Consider the following 23052-nt stretch of genomic DNA (forward strand, 5'->3'; position numbering starts at 1 on the left):
AACTCCTGGACTTAAGCGGTCCAGCTGCCTCAGCCTCCCAAAGTACTGAGATCACAGGCATGAGCCACCGTGCCTGGCCAAGTGTGTTTCTAATTTCAAAATTAAGAGGACCCAGAGTCAGTTAATGACGTCTCTACTGGAATATGCTGCTTATAGTGCATTAGGAAAAATCCAGAACTTGGTAAAGGAGCTGGACAGACACAGCCCTTCGAGGTTGTCTGATGAACCCCTGTGGTGTTTAACCATGTGGAAGGATGTATCGTGTCAGACTCACTGTTGTCGACGGGCTGAAGCCCAGGTTTCATGAGGTTATGTGTCAACTTGTAGTCCTTTCTCTGGCAGAGATGCGAGTGACTTCTGCTCAGTGAGAGGCTCATCTCAGGGACTTCATGGCCTGAGGGACGGCAGCCTGTTTGAGCTGATCGAGCAATCTCGCGCTACCCTTCTTTTCTGAAACGCCTATGAGTTTCACACTTTAAAGACGAGTTCTCACACGGTCTTTAAAGCGGCTTCATGCCCGCGCTCCTTGGTAATGATTGAATGCTTTTTATGACCCCTTGTCCCCTTTCTTTGGGGTGTTCCAGTCTCAGTTCTCATGATGTGTTCTGCTTCTGCAGGAATTTCTGAAGCTGCTGAGTGTAGAAAGCACTGAGGAGGCTGTGCTCCCACCCCTGTGAGTCTTCCAGGCATGATCCTCTCCCCTCAGCGAGGCGGCGTCCATGGCACACCGAGGAGGCTGTGCTCCTGTCCCCCGTGAGCTTTCCAGGTGTCCTTGTCTCCCCTCCAGGGGGACAGGAGGAACCTTTCAAACCCTTCTTAAACTTGATTTCATGTCTTTGTTTTAACAGATTTCTTTGCATCTTCTCCCTTATCCAGAAGTGAGGGTGAACGCTGAGTTATTCACGGGAGTCAAGAAACCACACGCAGCCCAAAGTGACGTTTGTTTCCCTGAAATGATTTGTGTGTGTTCACCTTAAAATGCAACTCAGTAAAACAGGTGTGTTTTGAGGAATGACTTTAAATTACACAGGTAAAATGTGACAGTTAAATTTCATCATCTGTGCGGGTGTCCACAACCCCCTTCTGTGATTGCTTGTGAGTTTGTGACTTGTGGTTATTTTTGAAGAAAGAAAATCTGTTGCTGAGGACTTCAAAGGGTGTGCTGGGATTGTGTAGGGTGGACATCGGGGGCTTCAATGTGTGGCTTCCTTGAAGAGGTTCAAATTCAGGCTGAGCATCCCTACTCCAAAATGCTCCGAAACCTGAAACATTCCGAGCTTCCTTGTGACGCTCGAAGGAGATGCTCTTCGGAGCACTTTGGATTTCAGGCTGGGGATGCTCAACTGGAAAGTGAAATATTGCAGGACCCTTCTGGCCCCAGGAGCTTGGATGAGGACATGTGGCCTGTGCCGGGCATCCGTGGCGTGCGAGGCAGCCTGGGCTCGCTGAACTGGTTTTTGTAGGAGCCACAGAAGGGAAGGAGGGTCAAAGTGTCCACGCCTGGCTCCTCAGAAGGCTGGACCAGAAGGAGGTGGGCGCAGAGGGCAGCAGCGGAGTCCCCAGCGTCCGGGGCTCCTGTCCCTGGTGGAGTTGAGAGCCTCCTCTAGTTGTGGCCTCTGCCCTGTCAGCAGCCACTGAGGCCTGAAGGGAGAGGGGGCTGAGGAGAGGAGGAAGGATAGGCCTACTTTTGGAGAGGGCCAGCATCAGCCTGTGCTAGCCTCGTGTGTTACTCCTGCATCCAGGGTGCATGGCCGTGCCTCGTGGTGTAGCGGTTCCCGGGATGCACAGCGCTTTTGTCTGCAGTAACGGCTTTTTCTCCGACACTTGGAGGCAAGTTACCTTTTTCCCCAGTGAAAAGAGGTAGAAAATCTTATAGAAATGCATTTGCTCTAATGTCTATTTTCCGATAAGACATGGTCGCTTAGGCTAAATCTTTGGGAGGTCAAGGCAGGAGGATCACTTGAGGCCAAGGGGTTCAAGACCAGCCTGGACAACATAGCAAGACCCCATCTGTATTACAGAAAAGTTAGCTGAGTGTGGTGGTGCATGCCTGTGGTCCCTGCTACTCTGGAGGCTGAGGTGGGAAGATCACTTAAGGCTACAGTGAACTGCGATTGCTCCACTGTACTCCAATCTTGGCAACAGAGCCAAGACCCAGTCTCAGAAAGAAAAGTAAAAAAAAAAAAAAAAAAAAAAAAAAAATCCAGAAATGTCATTTTCTTTTTAAATCATCCCAGAAGAAAAATCAGTTTTTTTCTAAGAATGTAAAGGGAAACTGATACGATTCTTTCCTTGCATTATTTCTCCTTTTCAAATATTTACAGTAGTCCATCCACATCGTCTCTCATCTCATTACAAAGCAGCAGGTGTCTTTGAGGTTAGTGGTGTTTCTCTGTGTCGCACCTTGGAGAAGAGCCAGCATGAAACCTCTTACCACGATCGTGCACACCGTTTGTAGTCCCAATTAAAATCCTCTCCAGAGACGCCTGTGCTGCTTATTATAGCAGAACTTTGGTTGTGCTGAAATGTACATTCAGCTAATGGTTTTAAGTTCATATCTGAGATGATGCTGTATAATTCCTGAAGCGTATGGGATCAGTAATGATTGAAGATAATTCTGGCTGATGTCATTTAGAGGATATTTTTCACTTCAAGTTAAAGCTTCCTTCGCCATAGTCATTTTGGGATTCATTTAACTATGTGCTTTATTTCATAGTTCAAATTTTCATTAGTCATTTCATAACATAGGATTTTGAAAGCAGATTTGGCAAAATGTTTCTAACAAAATGTTTGCTTATGACATCCCAAGGAACAACACTCAGAATTGCTGGTAACTGTGGTACATTTTAAGACTGATGATAGAAGTCACTTGAACGGTAAGGGCTGCTTTGCGAGGCAGATGGGGTTTGAACCCTGACCCTCCTGATACACCAGTCCTGACCCTGGCCGCCTCTCCTCTCCACTGGGAGATGAGAAGGGTGCTAGCATCCTCCTCACAAGCTGTCCTGAGAGCCCTGGACTAAGGACTAGTGTTCCTCTTGCAGGTGGCGCAGATCTGGGGGCTTGACGATATACACACTGCAGGCTGCCAGTGTCGGGGTAATCCAGTGTTACTCATAAAGGTGGGATTTGCTTTGCTCCCCTGCAGACCAGGTGCGGTGCTGCTGTTGTAGCAGGTGTGGATCCTCTTGGGTGGTCCTCAGGTGGAGAAAGAGTCACCGATTCGGATTCCCAGTGTTAGATGTGAGGGGACCATGGACCTCATGTGTTCAGAGGGGAGGAGTAAAAAGTTTTGCTTGTAATTCCAGGACTGTCTATTCCAGGAATGCCAAACCACTGGCTTTCACCTGACGCTGTCGTAGGTGACACGGTATGGAAATGAGGACTCATGTTGCCCATACCTGAGCCCAGTACCCATCTCCCTCCAGGGCCGTGGCCGAGCCCTCCTCATTTCTTTCGGTTGCCAGCCTGGGGATCTGTAAGCCCAGTGACGTCTCCGGTCTCGGCCTCCCTTCCCGTGGGGACAGGAGGTGGCTTCAGGAGACTGGTGATGAATGCCTGAATGAAGCCGACTTGTGACTGCAGTTCTGTCTAAGGGCCTCCCCGGGTGTTAGATGTCAGTAAATGACACCTGTGTGTGGATCTCATGTGATGAGAGAAACAGTGGGGGAAACCAAAGCTTGTGGAGTCTGCAGGTTCTCGACTTGGGGGTGTGTGCACCTGTGTACTTGGTGAGGGGTGTGATGTCTGGAATGAGTGTGCAGGTGTGTCACGTTTGTGCGTGTGTGGTGAGTGTATTTAGCAGGTGTGGCTGCAGTGAGCATGTTCATGTGTGTTGTATGCATTTGAGGGTGTGTGTGGAGTGTGTACACGCATCATATTTGGTGAGTGTATTTGAGGGTGTGTATGGAGTGCATACATGCCTTTGCGTGTATAGTATTGGGTGAAGGGGTGGCCTGTGTGGAGTAAGCATGCACACGTGGGGTTTCTACGTGGTCCTCCCCTGAGCCTGCTCCTGGGCCCTGCTGTCCTGGCAGCTTTACAGTTTGGTGCGTCTTTGATTCCGGAAGATTCTGGAAACAAATTCTGAAGCTGTGATCATAAACTTGCAGCCCTGGAGGACGCTGGCTCGTGGAGCCGGCACGAGAGTCTCTGTGCTGACCTCTCCCTGGGCTGGGCTCCTCTGTCCACAGAAGAGCATGTCTGATGATTGAGCTGTGCGGGTCTGTGGCTCCCCAGCCTCGAATCAGCCCTCGGTTCTGTCCCGCCTCTGTTTTTCTTGCTGAGGGGCTCCGGGAAGTAGTGCCTGGGATGGCGTGTTCACCCTGGGGTTGCTTCGCCAGCTGCCCAGGTGCTGGCTGCCTGAGCCCTGCTGCCGTCCTGGGTGGACGGGGCTGTCGTGGGGGCATCCCTGAGCACCTGCGGGAAGGCAGGTTTAGGAAGTGCCAGAGGTGAGTGGCTTCCTCCCACACGTGATTTTCTGGAAAGTTCTGGGCCTCATATTTTTCCCTAAGGGAAGTTAGAAACTGAGTTTCTCTTTAGGGGAATGTCTTTGCAGCGTCTGTTGTTAGAATGTTCTCCAGGTGTGGAATACTTGGGGCCATGTGTGTTTGGAAACATCCGTATCCTGAGCGAATTCAGTAGGGAATGGAGAGAGGCCTCCTGTCAGCTTGGCCTCTGTTTCCAGCTTGTTGAGGGTTGACGGCTGCTGGTATCCCAGCGAGAGTTAAACACTGGGTTGTGTGGGATGGGAACGTTTGCTGTGACAAGGTCAGTGGGAAAGCATCTAAACAAACGTTGCTGTTCTCCGGGCTCCTCGGGGTCGAGCTTGTTTTGTGGGGTTGAGGGAAAGCTACCCTTGTTCCTGTTCCTCACCATTTGAAAGGTGTCCAGGACACGTTGTTCTGGAGAGGGGATGCACGTGAGTGGGGGTCAGGTCATAAGCTCCGAGGTTATTTGGGACCTGTCAACTGATTTCCTGAACACACAGGTGTTTGGTAAAGGTGTTCCTGATTAGCTAAAACATGTCAACAGGACGTGATAGCTGGTGGTTGTTTAAAGACTATCACAATTTTCCTGTTACTCTTTAAATGCCTGTTGAATAAGGGAGGATTCACATATTTTTCTTTTCCTGTCTGCATACTTGATATTTTGTTTTTTGTTTTTTATGTGGGTGTGCAGCTAACAGGAATTAGAAGCAGCCTCAGCCCTGGGGAGACTTCAGGACCGCCTCAGTCAGTGCTGAAGGGAGGCAGGGATTTGGGGGCTACCTCCTCCACAGGACGGACCCAAGGGCCAGAGGTCAGTAATCTCAGTGAGGTCACAAAGACGGGCACACCCAGCACCCTGGCCCATGTGCCTCTCCTTCACCTTTGTCTCTGCTCAAAGCTGCTCTCCTGGGTCATCACGGGTGGTCTTTAGGCACATGCTTGGTTCTTTCAGAAGTGGTGTCTGGCTGTGGTCAGTGTGGGCCCTCAGGACTTCCATGTTTTTGGCTCACATCAATATTGGGCAGTGGTGTATGTTTGTTTTGGAGTGGTAGATCGGGTGGATTTTGGCTTTGCCAACTCATTTAATGCCTGTTCTCCTAGGCGCGGGGACCCTTTCGTAAGCCGCATATTCTCCTGGGTTCTGGGACCCTATCATAAGCCGCGTATTCTCCTAGGCGCTGGGACCCTCTGGTAAGCTGCATGTTCTCCTAGGTTCTGGGACTCTATCATAAGCTGTGTGTGCTCCTAGGCGCTGGAACCCTATCGTAAACTGCATGTGAGGGATCTCGGAGGTGCTCCTTATGATGATCCAATGCCTGACCTGAGGTGGAACAGTTGCAATTCAAAACCACCCCCCAGAAAAATGGTATCCCATGAAACCCATCTCTGGTGCCAAAAAGGCTAGGCAACAGCTGGCCTACCAGGTTCTAAGATGTCAGTAGATTTTTGGACTTGGGCCTCAGTTGAAGAGGATTAGATTTTGAAAGGTGGGGATTCAAGGCTTCTAAAGGGCACGTTTTCATCTCCAGTGGGGCCTGGGCAGAACTGGGTAGAACTGACCCAGAAGCTGACAACTAGTCAGGCTGGCTCACTGCCTGTGTCCTGTGTGTGCAGCCTTGCTGTTTATTCAATTGTCTGGTGTTGTGGATTCCATCCACAGTTTCAGAGTAGTGGAACCCATTACTTCAAGGCTGACCTTATTTAACTTTATCAAAAAGACATGAAAATCATTTATTAAAAATCTTCCAGATACCTGTATCCTTTCTTTTCCCAGAGGCTTTTAAGTATTGCAACTTAAAAATCTTCAAAAATAACTTTAAAGGAAAACCTCTAAGTACATTTTTGATGAGCACCCTTGACAGCTTTAATATGTGAAGTAAATTCCCTTGACTTTTGTATTCCTAGAAACTCGTTCATGTTTGCAGAAGACTTCGTATTTTCTCAAGAGTGGCCACTGTTCAGTGACCATCATACCTGCCATGTCTCATTTAGAAAGTTAGATGTGGATGTATTAACTTTTCAGACGCATAAACACATGGGCTGTTTGTTTTTGGTTTTGATTTTTTTGGGTTTTTTCCCCCCAGCTGAATTCAAGAAAGGGAAACAAGGAGACCGAGTAAGTACCCGAAAGCGTCTAAGTGGCTGGGTGGGGGATCCTACTATGGTGTTGGATTGTGTTCTGCCAGACATCGCTCCTTGAAAAGCTGACCCTGAAAGGGCTGGCATTGCCCTCACCCTGGGACATTCATCTGTCTCACCAGAAAATGAAGAATCTGCCAGAGCACTGTGAGTCAAATTCAGTCAGAACTCGATTAACTAAGAGGCTTTGTCTCAAAGGCCAAAACATGAGGACACATTTTTAATTTTTAAGGAGTGCTTTATCGTGAGTCAGTCCTGATGTGTACTGCATTAGGAAACCTTTGAACTTCCACGGTCAGGCCGAGAACTCTGAGGGAAAGTGGTTGTGCCCTTCCCACTGATTTTTGTCACTAGCTTTATTCATTTCCTTAAAACCCTTTTTGTATGAGTTCTATTATAGTTTGAAAAAAAATTCACTTAGGTAGAACTGGAAGAGTTTCCGAAGTATTAATACTCATGACCCGTTCTGGGTCTCGGTATATGTGTACTCTATAAATGTACATGTGTGTATGTGGTGTATGCATACTACGTGTATTTCCACTGTGCATGTATTTACAACGTATAGGTATGTACACTATATTTGTGTCGTACACACGTGAATGCTGTAGGCATGCATGTACATGTGTATATGTGTGTATCTATGGTCACTATGGTTATATGCACACTACTTGTACACCTATCTGTTCTGCATGTGTACCTACATGCATATATTTAATGCCATATACATACCTTTGTACGTACACCATGTGGGTATGTGAACATTATTTCTGCAGATGTATATATACATATGTGCACACAAGCATGCATGTACACTATGCACCCTGAATAAACTTCTGGATATGTACACACTAATACATACACATGCTGCATATGTATGTACAGTGTTGCATATATGTATACGCTTTATACGTTAGTGTACTGATGTACGTTGTATACATGTGCATATGTGTACACTGCGCATGTGTATGCATGCTGTAGTGCACCTACGTACATTGGATAAGAGTGTATGCTATACGCACGTGTATACATATAGCAAATAGCATACCTGTGTACATATGGATGTGCATGTGTATGCCATATGCATGTACATACAGGTTATAGTATACCTGTGCATGCTGTATGCATATAGATGGGTGTACGTACTATGCATGCACATATGTGTTAGCTTACCTATGTACATTTGCTATATGGATGTGTGTATGCTCTATGCTTTTACACACGTAGTGAACTTGTTTGTACACTGTATTTGGATGTGTGTACACTCTATGCATGTATACCACATGGATCTGGATGTGTGTGCACTCTGTACGCATGTAGTGCACTTATGTACACCCTACGTATTTGGATGTGTGTACGCTCTACGCAGGTACATATGTTACAGTGTACCATAAATTTACACTATGTGGATGTAAATATGTGTGTGCTCTATGGCACCAGGAATAGGGCTCCTGCAGGGATCCAAGAACACACCATCTCGCTGGCACCGGAGAGTGTAGGATGAAAACAGTTGTTTGTTGCAACCTAGTTGAAATTTGGCAGGTTACTATATCCTTTGCAACGATTTAGGAACAGTCACTTGATGGATGTGTGTGTTCCTGAAATCACAAACAACTCTGTGAGGTGTGTCTCATCCCAAGACGAGAAAGGGAACCGAAACAACAATGACTCGGTCACTTAAGTGAGGTAGAACTAACATAGCAGCTGTCTAGCTTTCTGTGTTATAACTTTGTCAGCAGCTCAATGAGAAATCGGCACTCATCAGGAAATGTGTCCACTTTCTACTGTTCTTTATTCGTGGCGTATTTCCTGCCTCGTGTTATTCCTCACGATGTAGCAAAATCCCTCCTAGAGTTGTGAATATAAACAGTTCGTGACAAATGTAGTATCTTCTTGGTTAACATTGGAAACGATATGTAAGTTCATCTTCAGATACTGTTTGGAAGGATGAGAAAGAAGATATTTAGGACAAAAGAATAGAGAGCTTTCAAGTAAACAGGGAAAATAAGGACTTTGTGCAAAATATTTCCAAATTTGGAATTTGAGAATACTAAATCTCACATCTAAGATCATAGGTAGTTTTTTGGGGGGGTTTTAAAATTAGTACTTGGTTTTCCATGCCTTTGGGAATTTCAGTCCTGATGGAGGATTGCAAGAATAATCTGATTTTTCAGAACAGAAGGACAGTCTGTCTCAAAGGTAAATTCCAGGTTCTACCATAGAGAAATAGAAATTGCTGTCAACTTTCTGTAAGGTTCTTCAGTTCTTTCCTCTTCTGTGGTTAAAAAACCATCTCTGGGTTTACTCTCAGCCAAGTTCCTCTTATTAGGCTGCCTTACATTTTGCACAGCTGTTGAGAGTCTTCATCATTCGTAGTTAACTCGTCAAAAACAAAACTTTGTACTAGTTAGATCTGAGCACCTTGAAGGCAGGGCTTTGTTTTATATTTTTAATAAGCAGCAGGGTGATGGCAGGACTGAGGCCCTTCATCCCATCATGCGTTCCTCTGAGCTTTCAGAGTTGTCACTGCGTGCTGAGTGTGGTGTTGGCTGTTTAGGGTTTAAATAGGAATACGAGGCTCTGCGACTTGGGACGCTCTTACCACCTTCATAGAGAGCTTGGTGACAGCTTAGCATGACAGCTTGCACACCTGTTGTGTATACTTTATTACGGCCCCACAGAAAGGGTATTGATTTAAACGTGACTAATTTCTCGTGTTTATTTTTGCCTTTATTCCTAGTTACAGTCCCGATACTTTTTCTTCCTTTAAAATCTTGCTAATCGCTGGTGAATTAGTGATAAGCTATATTTATGTATTCTCTAAATCTAGCGATTTAATTGGAGGTCATTATTCTTGTACCATGTGTCAGTGCTATGTCAGGATGGTTCAGTTTTACGTTGTCAAAGGATTAACTAGAGCAGGATGCAGTCTTACTGGAACTTGCTCATTTATGAAATATAGGCACTTTATTTTTTGTTATACTCGAGGTATGCTCAAATGTAAACATTTTGAGCCATGTTAGAAGGATATACAAGATTGTAATGAAGAAATCAACAACTTGATCAAGTACCAGCTAATGAACTTTGTTTGAAGTTTATGGAACATGGACCTTGGCAATCAGTTTTCATCTTGACCTTTTATTTTTTTACGAGAATCTTGGTCTGTCACCCAGGCTGGAAGGGTGGAGCACAGTAGTACGATGTCCGTTCACTGCAACCTCTACTTCCCAGGTTCAGGTGATTCTTATGCCTCAGCCTCCCTGGTAGCTGGGGTTACAGGGTGTGTGCCACCATGTCCGGATAATTTATGTTTAGTAGAGATGGGGTTTTGCCATGTTGGCCAAGCTGGTCTGCAACTCCTGACCTCAAGTGATCCACCCACCTCAGCTTCCCAAAGTGCTGGGATTACAGGTCTGAACCACCATCCCTGGCCTGATCTTCTGTTCTAATATAGGTTATTCAGTCTCAATGATAGCGCCTGGTTGTATTAATTTGTTGTAGAAAGCACAATTGCAATGAATCTGGTTGTGTATGTACGTGCTGACTTAGCGTTCATGGCTGCACTGTGAGGTGGGCATTGTTCCTGAAGGAAGGCTGGATGGGCAAGTCGGGGCTTAGATACGGGACTTGTGGGCAGTCACTGTTGTCCCATGACTGAGATCAGGCCTGTCTGTCGCCTGTACCCTGAACTCTTAACACACGAACGAGCAAGTGTCGAGTCGGTGCTCGAGTGTGATGTGGCCTGTGGTGTGTGCCTCTCAGCCTTGCTTTGGCTCAGGGTAACAGGGCAACAGCTCCGTCCCTCGTGTGGCTGCCTGGAAGTCCCAGGAGAACCCACTGATACGGTTTTTAAATGCCAGACATTGAACGTTCTCCTTGGTACCAGCACATCTGGAATCGGACAGTGCAGTTAGATTCTCGGCCAACAAACCTGTACAGGAGTGTGTGAACTCTGCATTTGCTTCTCCCGGACAAAGGTGAATTCCTGGTCACTAGTGGATGACAACAGGTGTGGCCTCAGGAGCAGCACGGAGACGGGCACCCGGGTGCAGGAAGAGCATCTGCAAGAGGGGTCGGGGAACGTGACAGACGCACGTGCGAGTTTAGCTGCTACAGTAGGGGGTATGGGGTGGGTGAGACCAGATTTTCTTATTGTTGCCCCTTTCTGAAAAGGACCCTGAATTGACTTCTCTGTGGCTCCTCGTGCCTCCTTGTCAGGTTGGAGGAGACTGCTCCCCTGGCTCAGGCCCTGCTTGCGGCAACACGGAAGCTGCTGTTGCTTGCCCTGCCCTCCCTGTGACGTCCTCTGTGCTGTTGTCCAGGAACAGTTCTGTTGAGCAAGCTTGGACTCTGCTCCCTTCTGCTCTTGGATTTCATGTCTGGAAGGCTTGTGTTCTTTCCTGATTTTTGATGATGCTGAGCTATGATTTTGCAAGGATCACACGTGCCCATACAGGGAGAAGCTCCTTTGCAACTTTGACATCTTGTCGCTCTCAAGCAGAGCTTGCTATGGAAGTTGACTCCTGTGTTTTTGTTTTGGCAGAAACTGAATTTCAGTCCTAGGACAGCTTCAGCACACTTGATCCTAGCTCTTCTCTCTCACTGCTCCCCTCGTGTGTGGCAGAAATCATATGCCCTGAAGTTTACCAGTCCATTCATTTGAAAATCAGTTAATGTATGCTATCCTCATGAGAATTTTACTTTTTATAAAAGCAATCGCAAAGACTGGGTTTTGTGAAACCAGTGTTTTATGTGTATATTACTTGCACTCACAATAAGCTTTGTCTTCTAAATATTTCATGTTTCAGATTAGCACTGGAATCATGCCCTGGAGTAGTTTTGCTTTTCCACTTTTATTTTTGGCTAAGGTAAACTTGAGAACATTGTGATATTAGGTGTAGTAAGCCCTTTTAGCTGCTTCTATGTCTGTTTTCCTTTAAGCCAGAACCAGCAGACGGATACCAGTTTGTGAGCACCTGGCATCTCCCAGGCCTTTTCTGGGTCTTCCCTCCACTGTCTCGTGGACAGAACAGTCACTCGTGGAAGGTGAACCTGAGAATCTGTGCGTGGAATTAAGTAAATGTCATAGCTCTCTTCTGTGATGAACTGAATCACATTAAGCCCAGTAAATTGTAACAGCAGGTTTTGCACATACAAAGCATTGAACACCAGGACAGGTAACCAGGCTGCGACACTTCTGGTCCTGCACAAGACCTCCGGTATCACAGCGCATTTAACAAATTGGTAGCATTGAGTGTTTGAAAACGTTGTGTATGTGCCATGTCCGTGATTTTCGAGGGCCTGGAAAAACACCTCTGTGGTTATAGCAATCTTGATCAATGGGAGCTTAAGGTTAGTACTGGGGCAGACTGTGTTTTAAAGAATCAAGGTCTCTCGAGTATGTTTTGGTTTTCCCATGAAGAAGAAAGATGTTAGCTGTTCTTTCCTGGACTGTGACTATCAGAGTGCCCCACCTCGGTCACTCACATGTTTACTTCATTTCCGTTTAACCAGGCTGGGCTTGGGCCAGAGTTCTTCGGTTGTCAAATGTCATATGAGGCTGAGGAACTGTTTTCTGCTTCATCGTTGTCATGTGGAAATACTGTTTTCCAAAGCATACTCTACTTTCTCATTTGTGTTTATATAAAATAATGGAATGGTTATGTTAACTGTGCAGTTTCCTATGCTTGGTTATTTAATTGCAGAAAGATAACGGTTTTATTTTGCTAAAATCTGTGCTAGGAATTGTGCAAAATCTTTGTGAAATGCCCATTTTACTGGCTGAAATTATAGATCTTTTTATAGAAAAGAAAAAGCCTATTGCTACAAGGAACATTGTCTTTATCGATGCAAAAAGCTTTAGGCTTATTGGCCGTGTAGTCAGTAAAATGCATCAGAATGTGGCGAAAATTGAGAAAAGCATTGAAGTTTTAAAATCTGCTATGCAGTTTTCTTCAACTCCCTTGCAAGATACTTAATTTGAATAGAAGACAGAATAAAGTGTTCCCATTGAGGAAAGGGGCAGGAGGACTGTTGATTTTGTTACTCCTTGAACGGCTCTGAGATTGCTCATCGCGAGTTAGACATTTGCAGAAATGATTCAGCAGAGCTGCAGTCATCTTGCAGATCAAATGAAGTTTTTCTGAAAGCTTGTTACAGGCTTAAATTTCTGACCCTTTCCATCCACTGATCTTGTATGATTGGTTTCTTTTTGCACCCATTTGGGTCTGTGAAGCGTCTTCCCACCGTGGTAGAACTTTAGCTCTGATTTCATGCGTGAGTCGGTATCCTCCTCATCTGTGAGGAGAAAGCGCTGCAGATCCTGCGCAGTTCCCGTCCCCTTCCTGCACGCGGATAGATTGGGAGGTATTTGTGGTGTGTGAACTTGCTACCCCCAGAGGCTCCTTGTTCACTCCTCTGGACCGTACTCCTCCCTACTCCGATAGACTGCACTCCTCCCTCCTGGTTCATTCCCTGGACCACATTCCTCCTTCCTGGCTCACCCCCTGCACCACACACCTCCCTCCTGGTTCACTCCCTGGACCACACTCCTCCCTCCTGGTTCACTCCCTGGACCACACTCCTCCCTCCTGATTCACTCCCTGGACCACACTCCTCCCTCCTGGTTCACTCCCTGGACCACACACCTCCCTCCTGGTTCACTCCCTGGACCACACACCTCCCTCCTGGTTCACTCCCTGGACCACACTCCTCTCTCCTGGTTCAGTCCCTGGGCCGAACTCCTGCCTCCTGTTTCACTCGCTGGGCCAAACTCCACCTTCCACCCTCGTGGTTCACTCTCCTGTGTCCCCACTCCTCCCTCCTGGTACACTGCTCTGGGTCCCCACACCTCCCTCCTGGTTCACTGCCCTGGGCCCCTACGCCTCCCTCCTTGTTCACTCCCTTGGACCCCCACTCTCCACTCTCCCTCCTTGTTCACCCCCCTGGACCCCCACTCCTCCCTCACATTTCCATCCCCAGGGCCCCCACTCCTCCGTACTCCCCTGGGCCGCATTCCTCCCTCCTGGTTCACACCCCTGGGTCCCCACTCCTCCTTCTTGGGGGTTTGATAGTTTCTGCTGTGCTTGTGCCAGCACGATAAGGCTGAGTGGCAGCTCTAGGGCTGTGGCTGCTCACGCCACTGTGGCATTAGTGCAGAGAACTGCGGGGATACAGCTGCCCTTGCTGTGATGCTTCGAGTGTCATAGTCGGTGTCGGAAGCTGGGTGAGATGTGGATGTCCCAGGAAGGGACAGGAGCCTCCCCTCAGCCTCTGTCAAACACTTCTCAGCCATGCGTGGTGGCTCATGCCTGTAATCCCAGCGCTTTGGGAGGCCGGGGCGGGCGGATCACATGAGGTCAGGAGTTGGAGACCAGCTTGACCAATGTGGTAATTTTTGACACATTAAGGATTAAGGAAAATGACTCACACTCATTTGCCTTGCTTCTTTTTTTTTTTTTTTAATTTATTTATTATTATTATACTTTAAGTTGTAGGGTACATGTGCATAACGTGCAGGTTTGTTACATATGTATACTTGTGCCATGTTGGTGTGCTGCACCCATCAACTCGTCATTTACATCAGGTATAACTCCCAATGCAATCCCTCCCCTCTCCCCCCTCCCCCCTCCCCCCTCCCCATGATAGGCCCCGGTGTGTGATGTTCCCCTTCCCGAGTCCAAGTGATCTCATTGTTCAGTTCCCACCTATGAGAGAACATGCGGTGTTTGGTTTTCTGTTCTTGTGATAGTTTGCTAAGAATGATGGTTTCCAGCTGCATCCATGTCCCTACAAAGGACACGAACTCATCCTTTTTTATGGCTGTATAGTATTCCATTGTATATATGTGCCACATTTTCTTAATCCAATCTGTCACTGATGGACATTTGGGTTGATTCCAAGTCTTTGCTATTGTGAATAGTGCTGCGATAAACATACATGTGCATGTGTCTTTATAGCAGCATAACTTATAATCCTTTGGGTATATACCCAGTAATGGGATGGCTGGGTCATATGGTACATCTAGTTCTAGATCCTTGAGGAATCGCCATACTGTTTTCCATAATGGTTGAACTAGTTTACAATCCCACCAACAGTGTAAAAGTGTTCCTATTTCTCCACATCCTCTCCAGCACCTGTTGTTTCCTGACTTTTTAATGATCGCCATTCTAACTGGTGTGAGATGGTATCTCATTGTGGTTTTGATTTGCATTTCTCTGATGGCCAGTGATGATGAGCATTTTTTCATGTGTCTGTTGGCTGCATGAATGTCTTCTTTTGAGAAATGTCTGTTCATATCCTTTGCCCACTTTTTGATGGGGTTGTTTGTTTTTTCCTTGTAAATTTGTTTGAGTTCTTTGTAGGTTCTGGATACTAGCCCTTTGTCAGATGAGTAGATTGCAAAAATTTTCTCCCATTCTGTAGGTTGCCTGTTCACTCTGATGGTAGTTTCTTTTGCTGTGCAGAAGCTCTTTAGTTTAATGAGATCCCATTTGTCAATTTTGGCTTTTGCTGCTGTTGCTTTTGGTGTTTTAGACATGAAGTCTTTGCCCATGCCTATGTCCTGAATGGTACTACCTAGGTTTTCCTCTAGGACTTTTATGGTATTAGGTCTAACATTTAAGTCTCTAATCCATCTTGAATTAATTTTCGTATAAGGAGTAAGGAAAGGATCCAGTTTCAGCTTTCTACTTATGGCTAGCCAATTTTCCCAGCACCATTTATTAAATAGGGAATCCTTTCCCCATTTCTTGTTTCTCTCAGGTTTGTCAAAGATCAGATGGCTGTAGATGTGTGGTATTATTTCTGAGGACTCTGTTCTGTTCCATTGGTCTATATCTCTGTTTTGGTACCAGTACCATGCTGTTTTTGGTTACTGTAGCCTTGTAGTACAGTTTGAAGTCAGGTAGCGTGATGCCTCTGGCTTTGTTCTTTTGACTTAGGATTGTCTTGGAGATGCGGGCTCTTTTTTGGTTCCATATGAACTTTAAAGCAGTTTTTTCCAATTCTGTGAAGAAGCTCATTGGTAGCTTGATGGGGATGGCATTGAATCTATAAATTACCTTGGGCAGTATGGCCATTTTCACGATATTGATTCTTCCTATCCATGAGCATGGTATGTTCTTCCATTTGTTTGTGTCCTCTTTTATTTCACTGAGCAGTGGTTTGTAGTTCTCCTTGAAGAGGTCCTTTACATCCCTTGTAAGTTGGATTCCTAGGTATTTTATTCTCTTTGAAGCAATTGTGAATGGAAGTTCATTCCTGATTTGGCTCTCTGTTTGTCTGTTACTGGTGTATAAGAATGCTTGTGATTTTTGCACATTAATTTTGTATGCTGAGACTTTGCTGAAGTTGCTTATCAGCTTAAGGAGATTTTGGGCTGAGACAATGGGGTTTTCTAAATATACAATCATGTCATCTGCAAACAGGGACAATTTGACTTCTTTTCCTAACTGAATACCCTTGATTTCTTTCTCTTGCCTGATTACCCTAGCCAGAACTTCCAACACTATGTTGAATAGGAGTGGTGAGAGAGGGCATCCCTGTCTTGTGCCAGTTTTCAAAGGGAATTTTTCCAGTTTTTGCCCATTCAGTATGATATTGGCTGTGGGTTTGTCATAAATAGCTCTTATTATTTTGAGGTACGTTCCATCAATACCGAATTTATTGAGCGTTTTTAGCATGAAGGGCTGTTGAATTTTGTCAAAAGCCTTTTCTGCATCTATTGAGATAATGATGTGGTTCTTGTCTTTGGTTCTGTTTATATGCTGGATTATGTTTATTGATTTGCGAATGTTGAACCAGCCTTGCATCCCAGGGATGAAGCCCACTTGATCATGGTGGATAAGCTTTTTGATGTGTTGCTGAATTCAGTTTGCCAGTAATTTATTGAGGATTTTTGCATCGATGTTCATCAGGGATATTGGTCTAAAATTCTCTTTTTTTGTTGTGTCTCTGCCAGGCTTTGGTATCAGGATGATGTTGCTTCTTAATTGATGATTGGTGTAGCCCAGTAGTGTGAACTTGTTAAGCAACCATTCTTACTGAAAGACTAATCTTTAAAAGTCTCCTCCTCTGGACACGTCTTTGGCTGCTGTAATCAAATGCAATGTAATCAGCACTGGTTAATGGCTTTCCTTACTTGGCTAACAAATGCTCTTCAGAAACTTTGGTTTCTTGTTATTTTCATTTATAATTATGTTTTAAGCCTTCAAATTTTTCTAGCTTTCCTGTGAGTTGGGAATAACTGTGATGGGTGCTTAGTTTGGGATGTTGACATACACTCTATGCCCAGCTACTATGCCATTGTGTGAACACTGATTTGTCACTTTCTCATGAAGACTGATTTCACCTAGTTTGGTAAATTCTATTAATTTTAAGGAAGGGGGTGGAATGCAACTGCTGTTAGGAGGCTTTTTTAAGGGTTGAAGAAATGTTGCCATGATTATTACCATTACAGAAGGAACACAAAAACACGTGCTGCCTTCAGTCATGATGAATATGTAAGTGCGCATCTGTGACTGCAGAAAACGGCAGCCCCAAATCTTAAAATCGTGTGGATGCACCAAGCCCATCTTCAGGGCACTGTGGAGCAGCCTGCATTAGCCGAAGTTGGCCCACAAGCCCTGAGGGATGGTGTCTGAGTTATCATAAGGCTCTGATTTGGGATTAAACAGGCCTCCAAATACTGTGATATTCTAAACAAAGACATGATACTGCCCAGGGAGCCCAGTGGGCACCTGTAGGCAGTGTAGGTGAGAAAAGGCTCCATGGAAGATTCCTGCAGCTCAGCTAGGAGGATTCTGTAAGGCAGTAGACACATCAATGTTCACATAGGAGTGTTGAGCTATATTCACTCCTTTTAAGCAGCCAGGCTTGTGTGTGTTTTTAGGGGCACTCACATGGCTCCCCTTCCACAGTCACTGCTGGTTGTACCTGTTTGATGTTGCGTATTTCTGTGTTAAGTGTGTCCACTCTCCAAATGTATCTCTGTCTCTAGAATATTTTAGAGTAGACCATTTATTGGTTAAACGCTTGTTTTCAGTGAGGAAGAAATCTTTAAAACTGGCCATACAGACCCTACTATAAATGTTTAACAATGGAGTGTGTAATGTTTAACACGTAGTGTTTAAAGTCGAAGACAGTTTAATTTAGAAATCCTGTCGGAATGCCAACTTAAATTACCACCATCCGTATGCATATGGAAAAGAATGACAATGTGCAGAAATGGAATTTTCTCTGTTTTGTAGAGATTCTGTAATGGATCAGGTACAAGCCTCACTTCATGATTTAAATGCATGAAGCTGAAATTACAGAACTTGACAAAAACATGCCTTTGAATAGTGAGCCTTTATCCTCCTTGAAATAGTGATTCATTCACTAAAATGTCCACCTGCAACTTTGTCAAACACATTTGTTGCATTAGTTCTTAAGAGAGGTCAGTTTTCCAGACAGGGAGATTATTACTGCTTAAAGTTTGTCCTGATGATGTTAGTGAACAGGGAAAATCCTTTGACGTGGATCGTGTGTGTGTGTTAAATATCAGACGCGGCCTGCCCAACCCTCTGCCTGTAACTGGGAACTTTGACTGTTGGGATCATTGTAGAGAATCTTGAGGAAAGCAAAACAAAAAGCCTCTGGAGTAGCAAAAGATGTAGCTGATTTCATGCAGTAAAACTTACACATTTTTCTTTAAAATGCATCCTTCGGAACCTCAGTTTGCTGATTATTTTAGAATCACTGTAGTCTGCTGACAGCAGTTGTGGGAACAGGTGCATGGCCCGGCTGGTGCAGGAGGGTCTCAGAGCGGAGCCACACTGCTGACACCGAAGGAGGGGCTGGAGCCATCATGCTCGTGACTCGTGCAGATGGCCTTGGCTGACCTCCAGAAGAGGAAACGTCAGTATCCAAGGAGGAAAAAGTGTATTAATTTCATGAGTGTTTGCCTTCGCAATGGCTACAACCCTGAGTTTGTGGCACCTGCTGTCTCTGGAATGAGGAGTCTTCCCTTCCTGGCAGACAAGCTCTAGATGGGAACAGGAGCTGTGATTGCTGGATTGAAGAAGTTTCCTTCTTGGGGAGGTGGCCTTCGAGCTTGACTCGAAGGAAATTGTGACTGGCAGGAAAGGTTCTTGGAGACAGTGTTTTTACCAGGAGGGTCGGTGACTGAGAACCATCCTGTTCCGAGTGTTGCCATTCTGGTTCTAGACTAAACTTGGGGAGAAACAACAGCCAAAAGCCTCGAGGAATCTTCTGTGATGTTGATCACATTTGGTAGATTTGTTGCTGAGACTCTGAAATGAGAAGCCCGGGAGGTGCGTGTCTATCAGGCCGTGGGACGTGGGAGAGCTGCTGCTTCAGGGGTTGGAGTCCCCGTACCAGAGGCTCAGTCCTGCAGAGACTTTTGCACAGTGGGCAACAGCTGCCTCCAGTTGATTGTGAGTCCCCCAGATGAATACCCATGAAAGATAGTGTGTCAGTAAAGACTCAAACTCTGTGAAGCATTTGGAGATTTATTCTGAGCCAAATGAGTTAGCATGACCCTTGATACTGCCCTCAGGAGATCCTAAGAGCGTATTCCCGAGGTGGTCAGAGCCCAGCCTGGTTTTATAGCTTTTAGGGAGACATGAGACAATCAATCAAAATAAATGTAAGATGTACATTGGTTTGGTCTGGAAAGATGGGACAACTGGAAGCAGGGGTGTCCAGGTCACAGGTAGATTCTAAAATTTCCTGATTGACAGTTGGTCGAGAGAGTTGTCAGATAAGGGGTTGTGGAGACCAAGGCTTTGTCATGTGGAAGCAATCCTCCAGGTAGCTTTGGAGAGAATAGATTGTAAATGTTTCCCATCAGACTAAGCGTCTAAGTTCCGTGTAATTCCAGAAGGGAGGTGGGGTGATGAGGCAAGTCTGACCCCCCACTGATCATGGCGTGGACTAGTTTTTCAGATTAGCTTTGGAATGCCCTTGTCAAAAGCAGGTGCTGTTCAGATGGCCAATGGGGCTTCGAATTCTAAGTTTTTACAACCAGAAAGTGATTGTGTTTTTTTCTGTAGATGACAGCCAGTATGGTAATTAATATTTTATTAGCAGATTAATTTGGAAGTCAATGTGTTTTCAAGTGTGTTAATTATTAAGTCATCAACAAACAGAGAAGGGCTTACTTTGAAACCAGCCTGAGACTCAAGAGGCTCATCAAAGAAAACGATGGACTTGGGAGAACTGATTCACGTGTTTACTGCCCCAAGTTTCAGGCATTATGAGAGGTCTGTGCTGATACATTGTGACTTGAGAACTTAAATCTTGACTGACTCTTAAGAGTGAGGCTTTTTTTTTTTCTTTTCTCTTTAAACGTTCACTGTTTCTGTCTCCTGTGTTTTGTCTTCCAGCCGCTGAGTACTTTAGCTTTGTGTTCACGTGGCGTTGTTCCCTGAACCACTGGCTTTGCGGCTCCTCTGTCCTGCCCGCCTTGATGACGTCTTCCCCGCCCCGTGGGTTTTATCCCGAGGACTGTTCTCTGCTGTGTGGAGTGGAGGATCAGTGGACACTGGCTTTACCAACTCATTTTCTATGTAGCTCCCAGTTTCTCAAAATCATAATCATCTTGGATTCCCTGTGAAACTGGGAGTCAGGCCTTGGGCACAGTGCTGGGTGGCCTTGGGTGCAGTACTGGGGCAGGAGGGAGAGATGAGAACAGGACGGACGGTTTGTCAGGGGAAGGAACCCCTTGCTGAATTCCCGTGTCTGTTTTAGGTTAAAGACGAATGGCCGGGTGGTGGATGTCTCCCCTGCTGCGGCTGGACCTCGCTGTGCTGAACCCTGAGCAGGGGCCCCAGCAGCTGCCTCCTGCCAGGCCGGGGCCACAGGGCTGGGCTGCTGCCTCTGGGGTGGGTTACGAGGGCTCGTGCCAAGGTGCAAGGGTCTGCACCATTCCTGTGTGACCTGAGGAGCATGGGGGAAGCTGGTCTGTGCTCCTTACTTGGGAGAAGCTGAGCTCACCTGGGCTAGAGCCTCTGGGGAGGTAGGAAGGCAGAGGCCTGGAATTCCTGCTTTCCCCAGACAGCAAGAAAGCTCAGTGTTGCACCTGCTCTGAGATGCCCTCAGCAGCCATATATAGTTGACTTTAACATGAGGGAAGGTGTCACTTAACCCGGCTCTGTGGGGAGCTTTGGGGAGTACAGGCCCTGGGCCCCAGGCTTTTTAATATGTTCCTTCCTGAACAAAAAACAACAAAAGATCCCTGTGGCTGATGCCGACTGCGTGGGGTAGGACATGCCGAGCTTGCGTGGGGCTTGCCCCTGAGTTTTCTTGGTGCTCCTCCCAGCCCGCACGGATACCAGCCTTTCCAGGCCGAGGCTTGTCCTGTTTAGACCCTCACTGGTGGGGTCTGTGGTCCTGGATCGAGAGCCCAAGCACTGCTTTCATCGTTATAAATGACTCATCCGAGATGCACGGTTGCCCCCAAACATCTCAGGAGCATGAGATACAGCCAGTGTCACCGCTGCAAGCTCATAATTCTCGTGGAAAGAGGAAATTTTACTTTTAATACGCTCGTGTGACTCAGATGCAAATATTCAGTTCCCGTTAAACTTTCAAGACTTTGAGAACCTCTGAGATTCCTTGAAAGCCGTTCCTTGGCCCCACGACTAACTCTCCTGTGGAAGGAGGCTGGGGTGGTCCGCGGGGACTGGGGTCCTGCTGCCTTCTCCAGGATTCCTTAGGTTTCATCATTAGTCCCAGCTCTTCAGCAGGTGGAGCTGATTGACTCTGACATTTCCATTATTTTGTTCTTGTGTTGTCTCAGTTAACTTAGAATAATGAGTATTTACCAGAAATAATTGATGGCGAGATGGGAATTATTGGTGATTCCCGGACATAGGCAGCCTGTATAGATAAGCGTGTTACACAGTGTCTGATTTCTGAGATGTTGGTCGAAACCTGCTCAGCAACACACTTTCATGGGTAGATTCCTGTGCAGGAGAAGCTGCTTTTCCCCGAGACACGGTGGCGGCCCCTGCACTGGCATGGCAGGGTGGCTGTGTGACTGGGCAGGGCTGGACGTGCTCCTGTCCACCCCTGCACTGGTCGCGTACCTCCATACCACATGTGTGTCGAGGGTGCCTGCCTTTGTTCCCCCAGCTCAAACTCATAGAATGGTATACCTTCCTTGACACATTCCTGCATAGAGATGATTAGATCTGGGGGTTGAATCTCAATCTGACAGGCAGGTAGGTAAATTATTCACATGAATGACTTGGGTCCTCCACGTTCAGGGTCAGGAGGCGCGAGGTGGGTTTGGACACAGCTGCCTGGCCTCAGAAAGTTTCTCTCAGAGCCTGTTTCTTTCTCTAGCAAAGTAAATGATGCCTACCTCACGGGGCTTGACACACGCTCAGTACTCAGATGCTGTCTGGTCTTTATTATAGTTGGTATTTGGGGAACAGTGTGGCTGGTAAGAAAATGCGTTATCTTTACAATTTATAGAATGTCATACAAGGCAAGCGTGAAACCGGGACTCTACCCTAATCTGAAGATGCTGGTGCTTACTCTTCTCCTTAAGCATTTTGTTGCAATTCTGGCGTTTGTCAGCCAAGTCATATGACGGCACCGCATGCGTGATGCCAGCTCAGTTACCTTGGAACGGGGAGCCTGAGACTGCCAGGGAGCATCCCTCCTGCCTCCAGCCCTCGGCGGTTTCTCTCTCTCTATCCTTCCCTCTGTCCCTCCCTATCCCCCAATCCTCCTCACCACTCAGGCTCTCCTCCCTACCCCCCTCACTTACTCTACAACAGAGGCCCAGACTTTGACAAATCCCAGCTGGGCCTATTTACTGCTTGGCTGGGAAACCAGAGGGAAAGGGCCCCAGTTACTACAAAAATCGAGAATTGAAATAGAATGTGAGCTACTTTTGCAGATTTTTTATTTTAATCTGAATGTAAAAGGCAAGTATCAACACAAAATCTGTGCTAACTGAGCCACACAGCTCCGAGTCTGCCTTGTCAGGGCTCCGTGGGTTCCCACGCCCTGGCCTTCTCTATGAGTGTCTGGACACGCTGAGACTGCGAAAGGAGCATTTAGTTATGGTCCTTTGAATGTTCCAGAGTCATGTTTAATAAAAATCTTCACGTTTACCCACAGCCAAGTCTTGATTTAATAACAGGTACTGCAGTTCTCTGGGTGGGCCTGAGCCTCTGTTTTAGAAGCAGCCGCACCATCCGAGGGGCAGGTCCGTGTGGGCTGGCAGGCGGCCTGGTCCTTGGAGCACAGGGTGGACCTGACCCAGTCCTGGCAGTGCGGGGCCTTGCAGTTCTAGAATGTAGTGATGCAACCTGTAGCATAAATAAAAAGCCTCATGTGCCCCCATGAGAAGCTGGGGCTTCCCCTCAGTACTGGGGTGTGCTGTGTTTGTGATCGTGCAGATGTAAAA

The 23052-nt window shown here is 46.4% G+C and overlaps 1 long non-coding RNA gene across 1 annotated transcript in view; it reads left to right on the forward strand.

Moving 5' to 3' along the window:
• The first annotated feature begins 275 nt into the window (after window positions 1–275).
• Window positions 276–23052, forward strand: part of LOC140711208 (uncharacterized) — a 29604-nt gene continuing 6827 nt past the window's right edge. The window contains exons 1-2 of the long non-coding RNA XR_012092367.1: window positions 276–673; window positions 849–997. This is a non-coding gene — a long non-coding RNA (uncharacterized lncRNA). The remainder of the gene's footprint in view (window positions 674–848; window positions 998–23052) is intronic.

The sequence above is a fragment of the Chlorocebus sabaeus genome, unplaced genomic scaffold (assembly GCF_047675955.1).
Source record: "Chlorocebus sabaeus isolate Y175 unplaced genomic scaffold, mChlSab1.0.hap1 unalloc_scaffold_293, whole genome shotgun sequence".
Classification (NCBI taxonomy): Eukaryota; Metazoa; Chordata; class Mammalia; order Primates; family Cercopithecidae; genus Chlorocebus; species Chlorocebus sabaeus.